Source organism: Mastomys coucha, unplaced genomic scaffold, assembly GCF_008632895.1.
Source record: "Mastomys coucha isolate ucsf_1 unplaced genomic scaffold, UCSF_Mcou_1 pScaffold20, whole genome shotgun sequence".
Taxonomy (NCBI): domain Eukaryota; kingdom Metazoa; phylum Chordata; class Mammalia; order Rodentia; family Muridae; genus Mastomys; species Mastomys coucha.
Genome location: NW_022196903.1, coordinates 107229666 through 107238101, shown reverse-complemented (window position 1 = coordinate 107238101; position 8436 = coordinate 107229666). Strand labels below are relative to the sequence as shown.

The window sequence follows — 8436 nt, the reverse complement described above, 5'->3', positions numbered from 1 at the left end:
GCGGCGGCGGGGACGCAGGGCCGGGCCGGGCCGGGCGCGCAGCAGGGGCGGCGGCAGCGGCAGCGGCAGCGGCGGCGGCGACGGCGGCATCGTCGCCCCGGAGCGGGTGCAGGTGAGGGTCGGCGGGACCGGGCCGGGGCCTCTGTTCCCCGCTGCCCGCACGGGCTCCGCCACCTTTCCCGCGGCTTCTTTCCTGTAGTCCCGGGGACCCAGCGGCCTCGGCTGCAGCCAGGGCTTGACCAGGGGGGGGGCCAGTGTCCGCGGTGTCAGCGGTGACCTTGAGCGGGCACTCGGCGGCGGGCGCGGCGCGGGGAGGGGGCGCGCAAACTTTCCGGAGCTAGGGGCGTTCAGAGCGCGGGGACCCCCTTCAGCCTGTCCCCCCCACATATCACCCGCCTCCTGCACCTGGTTTCTCCCATTGGTATCAGGTAGGGCTGTGCTTTCGTAGTCTGGTGCCCCCAGCGCCGGGGATGCTATCTGAGCTGTGGACAGGGACAGAGGCTAGCGGCTTCTCTCCCCAAAAGTGGCTTCCCGTTGTGCTAGAGAGCTTTCTACCCTATGCTCTGTGCATCTCAGGCCTCACCTTTTCTGGGCGCCCTCCATCTGCCCACAGTTCTTCCCAAAGCTCGCATGGGTCCCCCACCTGGTGATAGGAGAGCTCCAAAGCTCGGAAGGCCAGCCGTTTGTCACTAGAACCGCAGTGTGGGTTTTCGGCTCCGCTGCACAAGCTGTTTGTGAAAGTGGCCTTGGGCCGGTTTGTCTTAGGCCCTCATGGCGGACCACTGTGTTTCTGGACACCTGGGTTCACCCCGGGGCCTGGTGACCCCAGAGAGCCTGGTCACTCCAGAGGAATGGATGTTTTGGCCATAGGGGGTGCCCTTGCTCTAGAAACACAGCCTCTTAGATCGTTACCCTTGGAAAAGGGACATGAGGCCCAGAGAGGGTGAGCCAGCCTCAAGGTCACACAGCCAGGAGAAGATGGAGAACTGAGCTTTTTTTCTTATCAGGATTTATTTGGTTCCTATGAGAGAAGGTTCTGGATCTAGGATGTCCAGCTTCTTATTAGACCTGGGACTCTAGCAAATCACTGCCTCCCCCCTCCGTTTCCTTATATGTAAAATAGTAATAGCTATTTCATCAGGGCTCTTTTGACAGCTAACTGAGCCAGTGTTCTTTACTTTTGCCACAATGCTTAGTACACGGTCTGTGACAAACCAGCCAACCCACCCACCCTTGGCATGATTCCTTTCCGTGCCCAGTACTGGAATAAAAGCCTGGTTCCCTCCTTCTGCTTCTGGGTTCTAGATGAGGTGGGCTCTCCCCTGTACCTGCTGGGCCTGTAGCTCTATGTATCCTGTCCTTGTAGAAATGAAGACCCAGCACCCTCATGAGCCTACTGCTCCCAATGGGCAGCTTCATGGGGCCGTGGTTTCCTGCAGCCTCCGAGGAGGAGATCAATACCAATTCCCAACTGGGACAGGAAGTTGGGTGCTGCCGTGGCCAGGGGCTGTGGGGAACACACTCCTGCTCCCCTCTGTCGGGCATAGGTTCCCACTTCCACCTGATCTACTCTTCTTACCTCAATGAGAGGTTGTCCCTCCTCCCTCTCCAGTGGGGATGGCAGCAAGGTCTAGGTGTGGGGTAGGGACTGAGGCTCACTCACTTACCTACTCAGGTGCACAGCCTTGATCCCTGCCTAAGACCTATGGGAAGTCACTCACCAGCTGCCAGCAAGGCAGCTCCTGCCAGATGCCAAGCATGTCTCAGACCTGGAGACATAGTCATTCATTTGATTTTATTAACTACATGCTAAGCACTCCTTAGTGTGCCAGGGGCACATTGGTAAATAAAAATAGACCTGGCCTCAGCCAGCCAGGCTGGCTATATAGCTTCTCATCTAAACCTAGACTCTTGAGAATAAGCCAAACAGTACCAGGGCCAGGCAGAAACCAGGAAGACCCAGCCACACTGGGACCTGGGCTGTCTGGCCTGTGGTATTCACATGCCAGTCTCCAGAGAGAGCTGTTAAGTGCACACAGGCATGCTTTGGGTCAGCATCTGATTCATCTCTCACAAATCCACAAGACTGGTACCACCATATACATCATATATATGCAGCTAGTTAGGAGTGGAATTGGAACCTTTCTCTTCTTTTAACTGCTCTGCTATGCTCTGTCTCAGAGATGAGGAATACCAGAGCCTGGGGTGCTCACATCTCTCTTATAGACCCTAGCAGGTGGCTGCCAGCCAGCAGCACAAAGGCTGTGGTGGACACGAAGTAAAAAAGCAGACCGACCTGGGGTTGGGAGATGGTGAGGTGTGGTACCCTGCTTCTGCATAGAGAAGTCAGCTTCAGCCTCCTGGAAGAGGGGACCTTTGACTTGGACTTTGATGGGTGAGTTAGGAGCTTGATGGACTGTGGAAGTTGGTGGGAAGTCTGTGGTGGAAGTATTTCAGCCCCAGATGCTCAGCAGAAACTGGGGTATGCAGACTGTTTGGAGCCAGCACCCCCAAAGCAGGTCCAGGACAAGACTCAGATCTGGAAGAGCAGAAAGCTATCAGAGGTTCAGTCTCATCAGGGTAGGCAATGGTTGTGACATGTTCTGGATTTCAGAAGGCCCGGCAAAGGCTGTATTTGAGAAGCAGAGAGATGGGAGTGGAGATGAGGCTGTATTGAGGAGAAAGAGAAAATCGGTTCAATGGAGTATCCATCCATCCAATAGGGCTTTTCTTTCCCCAGGTCTATCCTGTGGCCTGCCTGCAAGGTCACACAGTCAGTGGGTGATATAGGATCACTGCAGATGAAAGGGGCCTGTATCTGCTGCAGCGCAGAGGCATCCCCCCAAGCAGACTGACCGCCAAGATACGAAACACTAAACTAGTGGAGGCCCAGGGCTTTTAGTAAAGTACTTTGAAAATAAGAAACATGAGCACTATAAATTAAGTATTGCCCACTTGTTAAACCCCATACAAACCACTTTAACTCCCCTGCTCTCTGTTAACCTCAGTTGCCGTATGAATCTGAGCCTAAGAAAATGCACTCAGTACTAACTTTTTTCCTGGAATCTTCAAGAATTTTTGCCTCTCTCCCCTGCTCTCCAGCTAAGTGAATATGGTCAGTCATGAACCAAGCAGAGGATTGGGGTTCCCTGGGACCTGAGGGTTAGAAAATCTGAATCAAAATATCTGGGAGGTAGAAGAGAATCTGATATAAAGTGAGGGGAGCAGAAGTAGATGTGTTTGTGTGCGTGCATATGTGTATGTGTGTGTATGTATGTATGTGCGAGTGCGTGTGTTAACATGCTGAGCCATCCAGCCCTACAGTTCTTATCAACTCTAGAGGCCCACTGTTTTGTTTAAATTGGATCCAAATATGTAGCTGATCTTGTGCAGGGGGTAGGGAGAAATGGGAGGTAGAAAGAAGGGGAAAGACAGACAGGAGAAAGAAAAAAAAGGAATGTGTTTAAAGCAGCATTGGAAACAAGGGAGCAGCTCAGTGGTAGAACATGTGCTTAGCATGTATGAGGCCCTGGGTACACGCACACATACACCCACACACATACACGCACATGTGTGCACACATGCACACATTCATATGCACACGTGTACACATACACACATACACACATGCACACATACATACACACATGCACACATACACACACATGCACACATACTACACGCATGCACACATACACACATATGCACATATACATACACACATGCGCACATATACACATGCACACATACACACACACATGCACATACACACAAACACAGGCACATATATCAAATTTATATAAAGCTCCTGCCATGTGTCCACGGGGAAATGTGAGACATTTTCCCGTGTTTATCTATTATCTTCCCAGTGATATCATGAAGCAGGCGACACTATTTCTGGTGGAATTCTATTCAGGTGTGGTAAGCCAAAAGGTAAGGAGAAGGCTGTCAGTGAAAGTAGAGTGTGCAGCTCAAGGTCTCAAGGGGTGGGAGCCCAGTGCCAGGCAGGACATCCAGGAAAGTGTCATTGGCCAGGAAGTGGAGCGTGTCAGTGAGGAACAGGCTTTGCTGTGGTCTGCCTCGGGAGGCAGGTGGGCTTAAGGACTGTCCAGTTAGGGTCATTTCAGTAGGTTTGAGAGTAAAGGAGGCGTTCCTAAGTTCTCTTGCTCCTGACCATAGGCTGTTGTAGGGCAAGGGAATCCTGGCCCAGAGAACAGAGTTTCGTGAGGAGGTAGCTGGGCATGCAGGCTAAACTAGCTCGTTTACTGCCTGTATGATTGAGCACCCCTCACAGGGACTGTCTTCCCAGACTCAACAAGGCCCAAAGAGGTGGAGAATATAGACTCTAGAAATCAGAAAATAACTATTAGAGTCGACAATGACAGATAAGGAAAATGAAGATTTGAATAAATGCCCGGATCCCTCCAAAGAATGTGCTAGCTTCCAAGAAGGCTCACTGGGCACCTGGGTTCTAGGAAATGCCAGGTGTTGAGCCCTCACAAATATCATCCCCACCCGCCCCCCCCGCCACACACACACACACACACACACACACTCTTACAACAGTTGGAGGAATGGCTGAAGACAGAAATAGAGCCTCCCAGCTCCCCTCCCCCGACACACCCCCAGATCTACAGGTTAACATGCCTGGATTCAGTCATCTTTTGATAAGAGAAATATTCAGGGGGAAAAAAATTACATCTGTACTGAACTTGTACTGGTTTTTCTCCTGTCATTATTCCCTAGACAATACAGTGACAACTATTTACATATTATTTGCATATTAGGAGATATTACAAGTGAAGAAGTCTGAAGGAAACAGGAGGATGTGTGGGGTGAGGGTGGAGGGGGGGTCTATGCTAATACTGCACAGTGTTAGACAATGTCCCTAGGCATCTGCAGATTTCCACACGGTGAACTGTCCTGAGTACCCAGGGACAGCTGTGCGATTTGTCTTCCTGATGGCATAGAAGTGGAGTTGGAGGGCAGGACTGGGACAGCCTGAGGAGAATCCAGGATTAGCTTTCTGACAGACTCCCTCCCTTCTGAGAGGAGGAAGGACAGCCAGTCTCCTTCCCAGGGACCAATAAGGAAAGACTCTGCCTCCATTGAGCAGGCCTAGGAAAGAGGCTGGGAAGGTCAGAGGGAGCTTCAGAGTGGAGGGTCCCTGGGGAATGGCCACAGAGCAGGCATGTTCTGGCTCACCTGGGAACCCTTTCTTTAACACAGTATTGTGCCTGGCTAGGCGTCTTGAGAAGGGTAAGGAGAGGATGCCCATAGCTTCTCTCAGAGTCTCAGAGAGCTCTTGGCTCAAGACACAGGAAACAGAGAAGAAGACATAATGGGGGTGGGGGGACACTAAAAAGAAAGCTTTCTTCCTTGCTCCAGCCCTAGCCCAGGTACTATAATTATTGTAGCCTATCACTGAGGTGCAATTCCAGAGACTGCCCCACTTCCTTATTCAGAAATCAAAGGTGGAACCGAATGGAGCTAGGGAGGTCGTTGCATTAGTAAAGAGCTTGCAGTACAAGCCCAAGAACCTGAGTTCAAATCCCAGCATCCCCTTAAAGTTAGCCTGGTAATACACATCTCTAAATCCAGTGCTGGGGAGCAGAGGCAGGCACACACACACACACACACACACATATCCATGGGAGAAAAGAGAAAGTGGCACCATCCCTTTTATTAGGCTCAACTTGATAAAATGACTGTGGAGGTGGCTGGCCATGGCCAAGGCAGAGCAGGTCAGGTTAGTGTGTCCCTGCACTGGTAGACGTGGACAGTCACGCACATCTGTTTCTACGCTGCACTGTCTTTATGTCATTCTGCCAGGAAGTGATTCAGATCAGTGAGCAGTGTGGCAAGATGATGCCCCTGTGTCCCTGGGTATTTCTTCTGCATGAAAGCCAAGATAGATGTTGCCCCACTGTGGCTTTACCTCTGTCTCCATAGCCAGTGTCTTCTGCTCTCTATGGGGTGTATTTGCATAATCTTCCAGGTCCAGGCTCCTGCTCCCAACCCTTTGTTTAACCTTCAGATACTTGACCTCTGGTTACCTCACTGTTTCTGAGTTTACCAAACTAGAGAGCTTTAGGCAGAGACAGTGGCAGAGACATGGGGGCTGGGGATCTTGACTGGAAGAGGACAGTAAACCCCAAATCTTGTCTCACGTGACTAGGGAACCATGCCCAAAGAAGGTGGATCCTGGCTGCGATTCCATATGTATTTTTTCCTCTTTTCAAAATAAAAGTAGTTCTGTCTCCCCCTGGCTATAGAGATGTTATGTAATGATTATGTAAAATTCAAATGGTATCAAAAAGTATAAAGATGAAAGTAAAACTCAGATGAAATGTGGGGAAACAAAGCGCGTTCCTGCTAACATTCTGTCAAATGTCCTTCCAGACGGCTCTCTGCGGCTGATAAGTATGTAGATGAATACTATATTTTTGAGCCTTTTACATACTAAAAGAGCTTGAACATATCAATAAATACATCTCTATCTCATCTTTCCTGGGTTGGCTCACCCACCACTTGTTTAATGTGTGTCTTTCTGGCAGGTACCTAGGTTATGTATAGAATTTGCTATCAGAAGTAACGTTGTACTGGGAATCTCATGGACTGTTGGGCATAGATCCAAGCATTCTAAGGATACAGCTGCAGAAGTGGAGCCAGTGAATCTTCCAGAAGTATTTGGGGCAAAAGAAGAGAAGAGAAGATTACTGGGTAGAGAAACTGGCTTAGGGGCTGTTTATGAAGGTCTGTAGGAAGAGGGATACAGGGAGATCATAGCTGGGTCTAGACTGTGGAGAGTAGGGAAGGCCAGACTTCCAGTGCTATTTCAGAGGAGATGCCATGCAAGCAAAGGTGGATGTGATGACAATTTGACTCTCTGAGCAACAGGCAGTCAGGTAAACGTTCTCATATGTAGCCCCCTTTGAACCTTTCTACCACTCTGGAGAGAAGACCTCTTCCATCCTTGTTCTACAGAAGAGTCTAAAAGGTCACCTACTTCTGTTATCAAAACTTCCCATACTATAAAGCTATCTCATTCTTGGTCTCAGTAGCAGACCCTGGGTCACATGGCCATGCCATAACCAGGTACCACCAAGAGAATGGAAGCAGCAAGACCTAAACAGAGCAGGGTCAGTAGCCACAGGCCTGGACTCCAGACAATTAGGACCCTGCCAACCAAAAGGGTACAGAGAGCAGATGCTGAGGGAACAGTGCCTAGAAACTGTCCACTGTGCACTCACTTGGCCAGCAGTGGTGTAGGGGGAGAGATTCTTGTGGTCTTTAACAACTACCACAGGACCAAGGCACATGAGTAAACTCTGGATGCTGGTTGGCTGGTTGGTTGGTTAGCTGGTTGGCTGGTTAGCTGGTTGATTAACTAGTTAAAATTAATCGGTATCCGTTACTCCTGAGTCTGATGTTTAGGAGTCTCTGGGCACCAGAAACGCTGATGCTTTGCCAACTGGGGAGGGTAGCTCAGGGTTTTCAGAGATTGTAGAGACAGTGTTGACCTCTGAGATGTTGCAATACAAGAGCCCCTGAAGGGCATGGTACTGGGCTTGACTCTAAAGCACACAGGGCCTCCTGGGAAAAAGCCATAGCTACAGGTGCCAGAGATTATTGGAGGTGGCCCACAGGTACAGCAGCAGAGCTGTGGTGTGGACAAGGTCAACCAGAGATACTGTGAGGGTGACCGCTAGAAGGAAGCTCTCCTCTCATGAGGGTATTCGGGGTACTATGGCAGTCCTGCTGCTTTCTCAGCTTTCCTGTACCTGTACGGGGGGTGGGGGTGGGCATCTTCCACTCTCAGACTGTAGATGAGGAAGCCAGCCAATGCGGAGAGTGAGATGACTTGCACAACATCAAGAGCCAGGAAGATGCACGTTCTGATTTAGAATATAGCTCTGTTCTGGAAAGATGTAGGAAGTGATGAGCATGGTGGGCCCACTCAAGACCAGTGGGTGGTGGACTGTGAGTGGGCAAGGGGAAGCCTGGAAACTGTCAGGAAGGCCTAGAAAAGGTTTGATGGGAGAGGCACCTAGAGCAGAATCCAAGGTTGGCTTGAGGAACTGTGGTCACTGGCACTGAACCTCACTTCAAACCTCTGCTGTACCAATTAGCTGTGTGACCCTGGACTCAATACTTCCATTCTCTGTGCCCTAATTAATCATTTGTAGAAGAGTTATGCTTACACATGCTTAGGGCCTAGCACGTTCTACAGATTTAACAAATGGGAATAGTTGTCGGCATCATTCAATGCTGCTGTTTTAAAACTTGGTCATGGGAACTCCGTGTACTAGGGTCCTGGTCTCCCTTTCAGCGTTAGTTATCATCAGCTTGGTTATCTCCCAGGATGACTTTCCAGTCTCTACCTACCACAGGAGAGTTGGTCTGACCATTGGCTAGCAGTGACATCTGTTCAGG

General features: G+C 50.3%; 1 protein-coding gene across 2 annotated transcripts in view; it reads left to right on the top strand.

The window, feature by feature from the left end:
- Positions 1-2: 2 nt before the first annotated feature.
- Positions 3-8436, top strand: part of Atp2b2 (ATPase plasma membrane Ca2+ transporting 2) — a 310888-nt gene continuing 302454 nt past the window's right edge. For both annotated transcript variants that reach the window (XM_031382958.1, XM_031382950.1), the window contains exon 1: positions 3-112. The gene's annotated coding sequence lies outside the window, so the exon portion shown is untranslated. The remainder of the gene's footprint in view (positions 113-8436) is intronic.